This window comes from Arachis ipaensis, chromosome B10, assembly GCF_059453495.1.
Source record: "Arachis ipaensis isolate K30076 ecotype BB chromosome B10, ASM5945349v1, whole genome shotgun sequence".
Lineage (NCBI taxonomy): Eukaryota > Viridiplantae > Streptophyta > Magnoliopsida > Fabales > Fabaceae > Arachis > Arachis ipaensis.
Window position 1 is genome coordinate 82,361,439 of NC_142435.1, and position 13,211 is coordinate 82,374,649.

The 13,211-nt window shown below is 39.2% G+C and overlaps 1 non-coding gene across 1 annotated transcript; it reads left to right on the top strand.

Annotated features, from left to right (window-relative positions):
- The first annotated feature begins 9,050 nt into the window (after nucleotides 1-9,050).
- Nucleotides 9,051-9,154, top strand: LOC148580624 (small nucleolar RNA R71). The gene has a single exon (XR_015895960.1). It is a non-coding gene; the product is annotated as a small nucleolar RNA R71 (small nucleolar RNA).
- Nucleotides 9,155-13,211: the final 4,057 nt, after the last annotated feature.

Below are 13,211 nucleotides of genomic sequence, written 5' to 3' on the forward strand. Positions count from 1 at the left end.
AAGGTGCTAGGTGTTGAAACACCCCTAAGGACATAATCACCCAAGTCTCTTCTCAGTACAGACACACCATAGGCATATGGTTTGTTATTTATTCTTGAGACCTTGGTGTCCATCACCTCTTTGGGTTGCTAAATGTCTTGTAACAAGGTTGCTCTTGATAGTGGATGATACGCGGAAAACTTATCTTGCAACAAATTTCCTTCGGCAACTGTATCGAATTCGTCGTCAAGTAAAAACTCACAATAGAGTGAGGTCGAATCCCACAGAGATTGATTGATCAAGCAACTTTAATTAAAGGAATGTTCTAGTTGAGAGAACTAGAATTTGAGTTGAGAATTGCAGAAAATTAAATGGCGGGAAAGTAAATAGTGGAAACAGTAAATGCTAGGAATAAAGAGCTGAATGTAAATGGCGGAAAGTAAATTGCAGAATCTTAAATGGGAATTGGGCAATTGCTCATAAAAGTAAATGGCAGAAATTAAAGAGAATGGGTAAGATCAGAAATGGGGAATTCATTGGGCTCAGGAGATGTTGCATTCTCCGGATCAAGTTCATTTTCATCTCTTCCTCAATCAATGCATTCATTGATCTCCTTGGCAATATTAAGTGATCGAATTACAATTCCTTGTAATTCAATCTCTCAAATCTTGATCAATAGCCAATTCCTTGGTCAATTGCTCATGAGAAGAGATGAAGTATGGTCACTGATTATACCACATGCATTTCCCAAATCAAGTGTTGGAAGGGTTATAGTTACATATCCATCCAAACCCAATTTGGTCCAGCATGAGAAAGCATTTCTAGCATGATCTCTTCATTCCTCTTCCAAGATTCAGAAGAGATCCAAGTATAAATAGCTTCTTTTCCAAGATAACTACCCAATTGGATGAAGATCGAAAGCTTTCTAGTAAAATCAAGAGAAAAGATAGAAGAAGAAGAATGAAAACTAAAATTGATCCATCAAATTACAACAGAGCTCCCTAACCCAATGAAAGGGGTTTAGTTGTTCATAGCTCTGGAAAATGAAAACAAAGATGGAGAATACATGCTGAAAGTAAAACTAGAAGTCTAGAGAAAGTAAATACAGAGAGTAGTTCTATGCCCAAAGGCTCCCTAAAGTTTTCCCAGCTCCCCAACTAATTCAAAGCTACTCCTATATATACTACTCTTCTGATCTTCTAGTTGGCTCTTCAAGTCTTGGGTATGGGCCTTTGGATCCTGAGTTTGAAGCAGTTATCTTCTTCATTGGGCTTAGCTTTGCTTGCAGAGAGAAAGTGTGAAGTAGGTGGGGACTTTTAGCTCAAGACGTTAGTGGTGTTAACGTTAAGTGAAAGTGTGGGTTCGAGAACGTTAGTGACAATCACCTTTTTCACTAACGCTGCTCACCCAAGTATGAGCCACGTTAACCTCAACGTTAGTGGCACAAACGTTACCGCTAACGTTGCCTCTTGGTCCTTCGCACACGTTATTGGGACTTACCTTTCCCAATAACGTTGATAAGCTTCCCCCTTCCCTACGTTAGAGTCCACGTTAACTTAGTTAATGTGGCTCTTAACGTAAGCTTGCCAATCCTTTGAGAACGTTAGTGACACTTACCTTTGTCACTGACGTTCCAATGTGCCCCTATTTCTCACGTTAGAGTCCACGTTAACTAGGTCAACGTGGCTTCTAACGTAGTCATGCTAGCCATCTCCAACGTTAGTGACAAAGGTGAATGTCACTAACGTTGGCTTCCCTTTTGCTTCTTAACGTTAGAAGCCACGTTAACTAAGTTAACGTGGCTAATTATGAGCTTGGTCTAACGTTAGTGACAAAAGGGAGTGTCACTAATGTTGGCCTTATTGTATTCTTCCACGTTAGAGTTCACGTTAACTTAGTTAACGTGACTCTTAACGTGGGCTTATGATGGCTTCGAGGGCGTTATTGGCGATTACCTTTCTCATTAACTTTCCAAGTTAGCACCCATTCCACGTTAGAGGTCACGTTAGTGGGACTAACGTGACTGCTAACGTGGTTCTTCTTTGCTTCCTTTGTCCTAAAATCAAGCAACAAAATGCATCAAAGTTCTAGTCCAAGTCATGAGTCATGCATCATCCAATTTATCATATAATTCATGCAAAATCCTCATGAAATCATGTAAGGTGCACAATGTATGCTTGAATCAAGATGTAAGTGAATATCTACCCAAAACTAGCTTATTTTCTAAGAAAAGGCATGAAACTACCCTAAAAACAGTAAAGAAAAGGTCAGTGAAACTGGCCAAAATGCCCTGGCATTAGTGGACTTTCAGTTAACAATCCTGGGTTAGTTAACCCAAGTTGTCAAGTGATAAAGCACTCTTAAGAACTTACTTATCCAAGCAGATCCTTGTACAAAAACACCACAGACACATGCCTCAAGTTTCAAACTATTGGTGCCTAGCCTTATTTCTTGCTCTTTTCTTTTCTTTTTCATTCCTTTCTAGGATCTTATTGATCATCTAAGTCTCATAGAATGCTTTTGAAGCTTATACTCAAGAGATATTCTAGCCTTAAACCTTATTGATGAACAAACTTAGCTTACAAACACCACCACAAACACTAGAATTTTATTCTTCAACATTGGATTTCACTCTTGTTTTTCTCAACATTTTCTTATAATTTCTTTTATTGAACTTAAAAACAGGCATACAATCATAAGCATTGGTGCAATGGCCTAAGCAACTAGGCTAGCAAGCATAAAGGTAAACTAAATAACTAAATGCCAAATGCAAATGCACATAACTTGTCTAACAACTTAAAGATAACTCAAAGAAACTAAATGCAAAAACTGAATTGAAATTCCTAAACTACAACGGAAGCATGTTCTATTTCATACATGATTTTCCTTATTCAAAACTAAAGAAAAAAAACTCCACCACCTTTCACTCTTGGGCATGCTTTCCCTTCTTGTTTCTCTCCTCCTCTTGGCCTCCTTCCTTTTGTCTGCTTGTTCCACCCTGCATTCATGCCATTCTAGCTTTCTTCCAATTTTCTAGTACTTTTCTCACTGATTCATGGTTCTATTTTGCTCTTTCTTTCTCCATCCATGCTAACTCTTCATGAACTTCTTCATACCTTCTAATTCCTGGATTCAGCACAGGTAGTTTTCCTACCAAGTAACCAAGCCTAGCTTGAGTATTTATATCATACCCAACTCTGCTCAGATAAACCCCTTCTTGAAATGCCCTATACTCATCAAATGCATCCGTATGATCACGTTGCTTCCGGTGCATTTCATGGATATGTGCACCTTGGTGAGCTTGCATGTGGGTCAATTTTTGGATGGCTTCTTGTTGTTGGGCTTGCCTTTGATTCATCATGTTGATGGATTCACTAAATTGGCTGCCTTGTTCAAGCTGCTGCTCCCTCAATTGCTTTTGTCATTCTCTTTGATGATCCATCAATTGGGAGTGTAAGTCTTCTTGTCGGTTCATCATTTGTACTTGAAAGTTTCTCTGTTGCTCCTGACTCTCTAGGTATTGCTTTAATAGGCTAGCAATGGCCTCTTAGACTTGGCTCACGTCCAAGGTGAATGGGGCTTGTTCTCCTAAGGCTTGTCCTTTAGAGGATTGTGGCATTTGTCTTTTCTTTCTTTGAGTTTGAGTAGGCGCAACATACTTCATTCGTCGAGGAGTGATTGGTTTACCAACTGTTACCTACTCAGTGTCATTATCTTCAAACACCACCCTAGCCCTCTCACACAGGCGAAAGATAGTGCTAGGATAGCCAAGTCGAGCTTCAGAATCATTTTTCTCGGCCGTTTTTTGAGTGCCTTGGGCTATAAGCTCGTGAACCTTGGTTTTCCCTCTTTTTATTATGCATTTCACCATTGTTGCTCTCCTAATATTAACCTCTGAATTGTTTGAGCTAGCAAGAATAGACCTCCTCACTATCTCGAACCAACCTTTGGCCTCCGGGATGAGGTCTCCTCTTTTAATAAATTTAAGTGCTCCCTTGGAGTCCCTTATCCAATTGGCCCCTGCAACACATAATTTCCTCATGGTTAGGAGCATTACTTATCCTTGATTGGTAGCTAGCTTCTTCAAATGGCACATCCGGTAGCTTAAGTACTCTTATGATGGACATTGGACTAAAATCCACCACCACCCCCCTCACATAACTCTTGTAGGAGTCATCATTCTTATCTTCTCTAACTACATTTGCGTAGAATTCCCTGACAAGGGTTGCACTCACTCTTGTGACTGGATCACAGAGGAGCTTGATAAACCCATATTTTATGATATATATTGTGCTCAATTTAAGTGATTTATTCAACCCTTCACCCACTTATTCATGTAAATTGCATGGTTTCACTTTCCCTTCCTTATTATGTGATATACGTGAAATACATGTTTCCTATGCTTTGAAATTATTTATTTTGATTACCCTTTATTACCATTCGATGCCGTGATTTGTGTGTTGAGAAGTTTTAGATCTTCTAAGGCAGGAATGACTTAAAGGATGGAAAGGAAACATACAAAAATGGAAGGAAAGCACAAAATAGAGTTTTTGAAGAAACTGGCAGCAACGCGAATGCATGGACAATGCGGTCGCATGCCCAGCGCGAAAAGGCAGCGACGCGAATGCGTGACTGACGCGGACGCGCGCCATGAGCAGAACACAGATGACGCGTACGCGTGACTGAAGCGAACGCGCGACAGGGAAAACTCCAGATGACACGACCGCGTGACCCACGCGGACGCGTGACAGACGCCACGTACCAGAAATTACAGAAAATGCTCCCAGCAATTTCTGAAACCTTTTTTGGCCCAGATCCAAGTCCAGAAGGCACAGATTAGTGGTTATAAAGTGGGGGAATGCATCCATTCATTATCATGTCTTCAATTATTCACTTTTCATAGTTTAGATGTAGTCTTAGAGAGAGAGGTTCTCTCCTCTCTCTTAGGTTTTTTAGGATTAGGATTCCTCTTAAAGGATTTAGAATTTCAACTCTTCATCAGGTTCAACATTCCTTTTACTTTATATTTCTCTTTTACTTTCAGATATTTTAATGCTATCCTTTAATTACTTATGTTGCCAGATTGGCTTATGAACTCTTTATGTTTAAATTGATTTTCTCTTATTAATGCAATTGAGGTATTTCAGATCATTGATTCTTATTTAGCTTTTTATGTTATTGGCTTTAATTGATTAACTAGAAGCTCTTGAGTTATCAACTATCCATGATTGGTTGTTATGTCGGCTAAATTGACTGGTATTCCACTAACTCTAGTCTTTCCTTAGGAGTTGGCTAAGACTTGGGAATCTAACTAATTAGTTCACTTGACTTTCCCTTGTTTTCATAAGGGTTAACTAAGTGGGATTAACTTCCTTCTTATAGGAGTAACTAGGATAGGACTTCCGAATTTTCATACCTTGCCAAGAGTTATTTTATAGTTGTTTATTTATTTTACTTGTTATTTAAATTACCTGTTTCTCACTTTCAAAACCTCCAATTTACAAAACTCATAACCAATAATAAGAACATACCTCCCTGCAATTCCTTGAGAAGACGACCCGAGGTTTAAATACTTTGGTTATCAATTTTTAAGGGGTTTGTTACTTGTGACAACCAAAACTTTTGTAAGAAAGGACTTTTGTTGGTTTAGAAGCTATACCTGCAACGAGGATTTATCTGCGAATTTCTAGACCACACAAAAGTTCTCTCTTCAGAGCTCCCACCTTATCCTTTAAATTTTGTCCCTAATTTCTGGGCACTCATTCTCTCTGAATTGAAAGGCTAGCTCATGTACTATCTCCTCATCTGTCATCCATCTGAATTGTAGTGCATGGTGCAAGGTCCTAAATTTCCTTTCATCAAAGGGATGTTGCTCCATAGGTTCTTTCCCCTTTCTTTTTTTGGAGCTTGATGGTTCCATGGGTGAAGAATCGAATACACAGGTATAAAGGAGTATGGTGAGTCTAGTGAATAAGGTGGGTTGAGGTAGGGAGTCAATTAGTGATCAATATGCTAACTAGGAAAGAAGGGAGTGAAGGTTTGATGGTAGGAAGTAGCCAAAGTGGAAAGAGTATGCAGATGGCTTGTAATGCAATAAGAAGTAGAGTGTGAAAATAAGAGATGTTTTCGGTTATAGAAAGTGGAGGTAATTTGTATTATGAGGTGGTGGGTACTTGAATGGTAGAGATTGATTTTGGAGGGTGAGAATGGATGGTGTATAAGTGAAGTGATGTGAGCATAAGGATCACCACTTTATGGAGTGGTTGGATTTGGTCTCCAAGGTTAGAAGTTATGACACATTGATTCCTCCAATGCTTGCATGGCAACTCTTCCCAAAGAGCTCTATTTGAAGACATGTGCCTAGTCCTTCATGAAGTAGCCGAACCTCCCTCCTTGTCTTATCTTATCATTTCCATCCAATGCTTTCCTTTATTTCCTATGCAAAACAATAAAAGAAAAACCAAAGTTAAAGCTTGTGTGGTGGCGGGAAAAATTAAATATACTTAACTACTTTTTGAAATTTCACTAACTAACTAAACAATCTAAACGTTACACATGAAATTGAATCACTTTGACTTCCTATGAGTTATGCGTTTAACCTTAATGAACACCAAACTTAGTTTGTGATCATATGGTGCAACGAAAATTTCTTTATCAAAGCTCCTAGGATGTACATAGTATGAATATTATGCATCATCCTAGGTGTGTCACAACACCAAACTTGTTGTCCACTATGCGCTACACACAAAAAATTCAATTGAGTGCGTGTCAAACTAGAATCAATCTTCATGAGTGCTACTTTATTAACTACAATCAAAGCTCAAACTGAAAGGATATAAAACATGGGTTACCTCCCATGAAGTGCTTCTTTAACGTTATTAGCTTGACGGTTGGCCTTTGTCACGGTGGTTGGTAATGTCTCAGGTCTTCTCCTTTCACAGTGAATCTATCTCCACTTGCTTCTTTGACAATCTCTACATGCTCCAAGGAAAGAATTCTATTGATTGTATACACTTGGGGCAGCTGAGATGGAATTATAGGAAGATGAGGTGGGATTAGTGGGTAATGAATAGATATCACTTTGTCCCATAGAGAAAAGTCTTCTGTAGGGATCTTCTTGTTTTTCCATCTCTTTGGTACCTTTTTGCCAATTCTTTTTTCTCCTTCAAGTGGTGCTTCAGTGATTCTTGTGTAAGGAGGGTTCTGGTTGATTGTCCCTTGTAAATCTTGTGGTTTCTGCTCCTCCTTGGACTTCTTTAGTTGCTGTATCACTTGAACTTCTTGCTCTTCTTCCAAGGATGTCTTCAGAGGCTCTGCTTGTGATTCATTGCTTATTTCCTCTAAGAACACTTCCTTGTCCTTCAACTTTTTGTTCTCTTGTTCAGCTTCATATGAGGGCTTGAAGACATGAAAGGTGAGTTGTTCATCATGTATTCTCAATATCAACTCTCCTTGCTCAACATCTATGAGTGCCCTGGCTGTGGCTAAGAATGGTCTCCCCAGAATGATTGGTGAAGATAACTTTCTTTCATCTCAAGAACAACAAAATCTGTGGGGAGGAAGTACTTTCCTACCTTCACTAGCACATTTTTAACCACTCCTAGTGCTTGTTTCTGGGTTTTGTCAGCTAGTTGAAGGATCACATCTGCGGATTTTAACTCATTGATTTGCAGCTTCCTCATGAGAGATAAGGGCATTAGATTTATGCTTGCTCCAAGATCACACAACCCTCTGTCAATCATTGTGTCCCCTATAGCACAAGGGATGTAAAAACTCCCTGGATCCTTCTTCTTTGTGGGTAGCTCCTTTTGGATAAGTGCACTACACTCTTTATTCATCACCACTGTTTGCTCACCCTTCAATGGGCTTTTCTTGATTAGTAACTTCTTCATGCACTTGATATATGATGGCATCTATTGAAGGGCTTCAATAAAGGGGATATTGATATGAAGAGACATGAATGTGTCTAGGAATCTAGAATATGTCCTCTCTTTCTCACCACTCCTGAGTCTTTGAGGGAATAGTGCCTTTGGTATATATGGCTGGCTTCAGGATTTCCTTCTCCATGGACTCCTTCCTTTGTGTAAGGTTAATTCCATGATCTTCCCCTTCCAAATTCATCTTTGGATCTTCTTGGTTGTGCTTTGTTGGCTTGTTAACTTCTTCCTCTCAACTCTCCTCACTTCTTAGGGTGATGGACTTGCACTCTTCCTATCTTACATTCCTTGTTTCCCCTCTTGGATTCTTCTCAGTGTCACTTGAAAAGCTATCAGTAGATTTGGGAATTTGTTGAGAAAGATGTCCTACTTGGGATTCAAGCTTCTTAATGGCATCCCCTTGGTTATTCATACTAGATCTCACTTCTTCCTTAAATGCTTTATTGTCCTAAAATTCCTTGTATAGATCTCTAAGCAAGGCCTCGATCCAGGATAGTCTATCCTCAAATGGTGATGGTGGGTTGGAATTGAAGGTTGAGTGTGGTTGTTTTGTGTTTGATATGGAGGCTGGAAAGAGTTATTGTGTGGGGTTTGGTATGGTCTTTGGTTAGTTTATTGGTAGGTGGAATTGTGGTAATGGTTGGAGTTTTGGGGCCTATGGTCTTGAGTTTGGTTTTGCTAGTTTTTCCACCCAAATTTGAGTGGTTCTTCCAACCAGGATTATAGGTTTTGGAGTGTGGATCATAGGGTTGTCTTGATGAGTTTCCAATATAATTGGCTTGCTCCCAATCACCTTCTTCCTCTGCATTCACCCTTTCTTGAGCTTGTGGTTGAGTATGGACTACTGCAACTTGGTTCATTTCCATATGCTTGGTGAGGTCAGCCAATTGCTTGGTGATCAACTTGTTTTGAGCTAGCAATGCATGCATGTGATTAAGCTCCATCACCCCTCTGTTTGAATTTCTATCAGAGGTATAGAAGTACTCACTGTTGGCCACAGTTTCTATGATGTCAATGGCCTCATCAATTGTCTTCTTCTTGTTGAGAGAGCCTCCTAAAGAGTGATCTAAAGCCTTCTTTGATTCTTGTGACAAGCCTTCATAGAAGATGTGCAACTGTACCCATTCATTGAACATGTCCGGGGGGCATTTTCTTGTCAACTCCTTGTATCTCTCCCATGCTTTATAGAGAGTTTCACCATCTTGTTGTTTGAATATTTGTACCTCATCCCTCAACCTGTTAACTCTTTGGGGAGGGTAGAATCTTGCCAAGAATTTGTTCACCACCTCTTCCCAAGTTGTCAAGCTCTCCTTAAGAAATGATTCTAGCCACTTTGCTGCCTTGTCCCTGAGAGAAAAGGGGAACAACAACAGTTTGTAGGTGTCAAGATGGACATCATTGGACTTCACTATATCACATATTCTCACAAATGTGGTTAGATGTTAGTTGGGGTCTTCCTGGGCACTTCCTCCAAATGAACAATTATTTTGAACAAGGGTGATAAGTTGAGGTTTTAACTCAAAGTTGTTGGCATGAATGGTTGGTTTTAGGATGCTACTTCTACAAATCCGAGGATTGGGATTGATATAAGAGCCTAAAACTCTCCTCTCTTGCCCAACATGATTGGCTGCACCCTCTCTAAAATGATTATGCACCTCTTCTTCATGATGGTTTTCTATATCATCCTCCATATTTATATCCAGGTCCTCCTCTTCTTCCTCTGTACCAACAACCCTTTTTCCTCTTGCTTCCCTCCTTAGTCTAACGAAGGTCCTCTCAGGTTCAGATTCAAAAGAGGTTGAAGCTCCTCTTCTTCTACCTGTCATACAATCAACAAAAACACACTAGAAAGATACAAGTAAAGGACTCACTCTTATTGAGAATTATGCTTAGGATGAGTAGTGCAATTGATCAAACAGTTAGTGGGTTAGTATGCTGAAATGTAAATAAGCAATGGAAAAATAAATCAAAGTGCTGAAACTGAAAGTAACTAAGCTGAAATGAACAAATCAACAAAGAAAATAAAATTTTCAATCTAGTTATCCTCTAATTTAATCATTGTCAATGCAAAATCAATCCCCGGCAACGGCGCCATAAACTTGATGCCAAATCTCCCTCGGTAAGTATACCAAATTATCGTCAAGTAAAAACTCACAATAGAGTGAGGTCAAATTCCACAGGGATTGATTGGTTCAGCAACTTTAATTAAAGGAATTTTCTAATTAAATTAAGCAAAGTTGGGTTGAGAGTTGCAGAAAGTAAAATGGCAGGAAAGTAAATAACAAGAAATGTAAATGACAAAAAGTAAATTGTAGAATATAAATTGCATGAAAGTAAACTTGCAGAAATTTAAATGGGAATGGGGATGATGAGCATAAATGTAAATAGCGGAATTAAAGAGAATGGGTAAGATCATAGATGGGGGAATTCATTAGGCTTAGGAGATGTTGCATTCTCCGGATCAAGTTCATTCTTATCTCTTCGTCAATCAATGCATTTATTGATCTCTTGGCAATCTTAGGTGATTTAATCCCAATTCTTTGGCAATCCAATCTCTCTAAGCTTGAACAATTTCCCAATTTCTTGATCTAATTTCTCATGGAAAGATATGAAATACGGTCACTGATTATACTACATATTTTTCTAGATAAAAGCATTGGTAGGATTATATATCACAGTATCCATCCAACCCCCTATCCAGTCCAACATGAGAATGCATTTCTAGCAAGATTTTCTCATTCCTTTTTCAAGGTTCAAAGGAAATCCAAGTATGAGCGATTCTCTTCCGAGACAATTACACAATTGGATGAAGATCGAAAGCTTTCAAGTAAATCAAGAGAAAAGAAAGAAGAAGAATGAAAACTACAATTGATCCATTGAATTACAACAAAGCTTCCTAACCCAATGAAAGGGGTTTAGTTGTTCATAGCTCTAGGAATGAAAATTGAAAATGAAAAGTACATTTCAAAATAAACTGAATTACAGAGAAAGTACAAATATAGACTATTTTTAAACCTGGATCCCCCCAATTGCTAATCTCTTTCTAGTTCTAAACTACCCCTATATATACTATTCTGATCTTCAGTTAGCTCTGTAAGTCTCTGGATGTGGGCCTTTAAGCATAGTTGAAGTAGTTACAATCTTAGTGGGCTTAGCTCATCTTGCAGGAAGAGTTTGAGTCAAGTATTTTCACGTTAGTCAGGCCGTTAGTATGGTTAACGTCAAGTGCAAATCTTGGTTCGAAGACGTTAGTGACACTAACTTTGTCACTAACGTTCCCAAACCTTTTTAAAGCCACGTTAACCCCACAGTTAGTGGCACTAACGTTGCCACTAATGTAGCCTTTCCTTAACATTGATAACGTTAATGGTGTTAACTACACCATTAACGTCAAATCCATCCCTTCCTCCACGTTAATGGCCCACGTTAGTGGTGTTAACGTGACAATTAACGTGGGCATACCATGGCTCTAAGACGTTAGTGGTATTAACTATACCACTAATGTTGCAAAGTTCCTCCTCTTCCATGTTAGTGCCCACGTTAGTGGCACTAATGGGGTTACTAACGTGGGCTTCTTTGGTCATTCCTAACGTTAGTGGCATTAATTATACCACTAACGTTGCAAAGCCCCCCTTCTTCCACGTTAGTGCCAACGTTAGTGGTACTAACGGGGCCACTAACGTGGGCTTATATGTCCTTTGAAGACGTTAGTGGCATTAACTATACCACTAATGTTGGAAGCCTTCCCCTTTTCTACGTTAGTACCCACATTAGTGGCACTAACGGGGTCACTAACGTGGGCTTATAATGACGTTAGTGGCATTAACTATACCACTAATGTTGGAAGCCTTCCCCTTTTCTACGTTATTGGCCACGTTAGTGGCACTAACGTGGCTCTTCACTGCTTCTTGTTACCTGAAACCAAACAAACAAAGTGCATCAAAGTCTTGCTCTTAATCATGAGATGATGCATCATGCATTATATCATTCAATTCTTGCATTATTCTCATGAATTTGTTTTGAATTCACAATGTTTGCTTGAATCAAGGTATGGATGATATTCAACCAAATACTTGCTTATTTCCTATGAAAATAAATGACACTAACCTAAAACCTACAAAAAATGGCTAGTAAAACTAGCCAAGATGCCCTAGCATCACGCACGAGTCATGACACTCGTTCTGCTCAGTGCGTAGGCACAGGTGTGTGCGTGGGCACACAAACCAGAACTTCAAATTTTCTGTAACATCACAGATTGCATATTTTTGACCCAAACTTCCAACTTTTATATAGTTTTCCACAAAATCTATACTGTTTTAAAGCTCCTTAAATTATCTTTAATTTGATTCAAGATCCAATCAATTTAAAAAACTGAGGCTCAAGATATGATCCGCCAAAGTTGGCAGAAAATCCATTTTTACCAAAAATATTTAAAACTCAATTTTACGCAAAAATCTTCATTCAAAACCAATTGTTCTACATCCTATCAAGTTGATAAACCACTATTTTTTGGTTTATCTTGTGCTAATTTGAGTGGTTTTTATCAACTCTTTACTCACTTATTCATACTATTTGCATGATTTTACAATTCCTTCCTAATTATGCTCTATGATTGAAAACTTGCCTCCTAAGCCTTTAAATTGTGTATTTTTAATGTCCCTTCATACCAGTCGGTGCTGTGATCTGTGTGTTCAGTGTTTTCAGGCTTTACAGGGCAGGAATGGCTTAGAGGATGGAGAGGAAGCTTGCAAAAATGGGAAGAACACAAGAAACTAAGGAGACAACCAGCGAGAAGCGACGCACACGCATGGCTCACGCGTGTGCGCGATTTGGAGAAATTCACAGCAACGCGTGCGCGTACCTGACGCGTACACGTGGAAGCGAGTTTGTACAGCGACGCGTGCGCGTACCTGACGCGTACGCATGACACGGGAAAATGACCAGCGACGCGTATGCGTAACTGACGCGTACGCGTGACTGATGCGTACGCGTGACATGCGCGATCTGCAGAAATCACAGAAAATGCTAGGGGCGATTTCGGGCCGAGTTTGGATCCAGTTTTCGGCGTAGAAACATAGAATAGAGCCAGGGAACAGTAGAGACTCAAGAAACATTCTCATTACGCTTAGTTTTAGTTTAGATTTTGAATCTTAGAGAGAATTCTACTCATTCCTCTAGGGTTCTTCACATTCATAGTTTTTAGAGTTTCATGCTTTTGCTTTTGGATACTGAGAAAAATCATTACCTCCATTGAAGTTTCATTATTCTAGTTTGTTTTCTTATTCCTTTACTTTT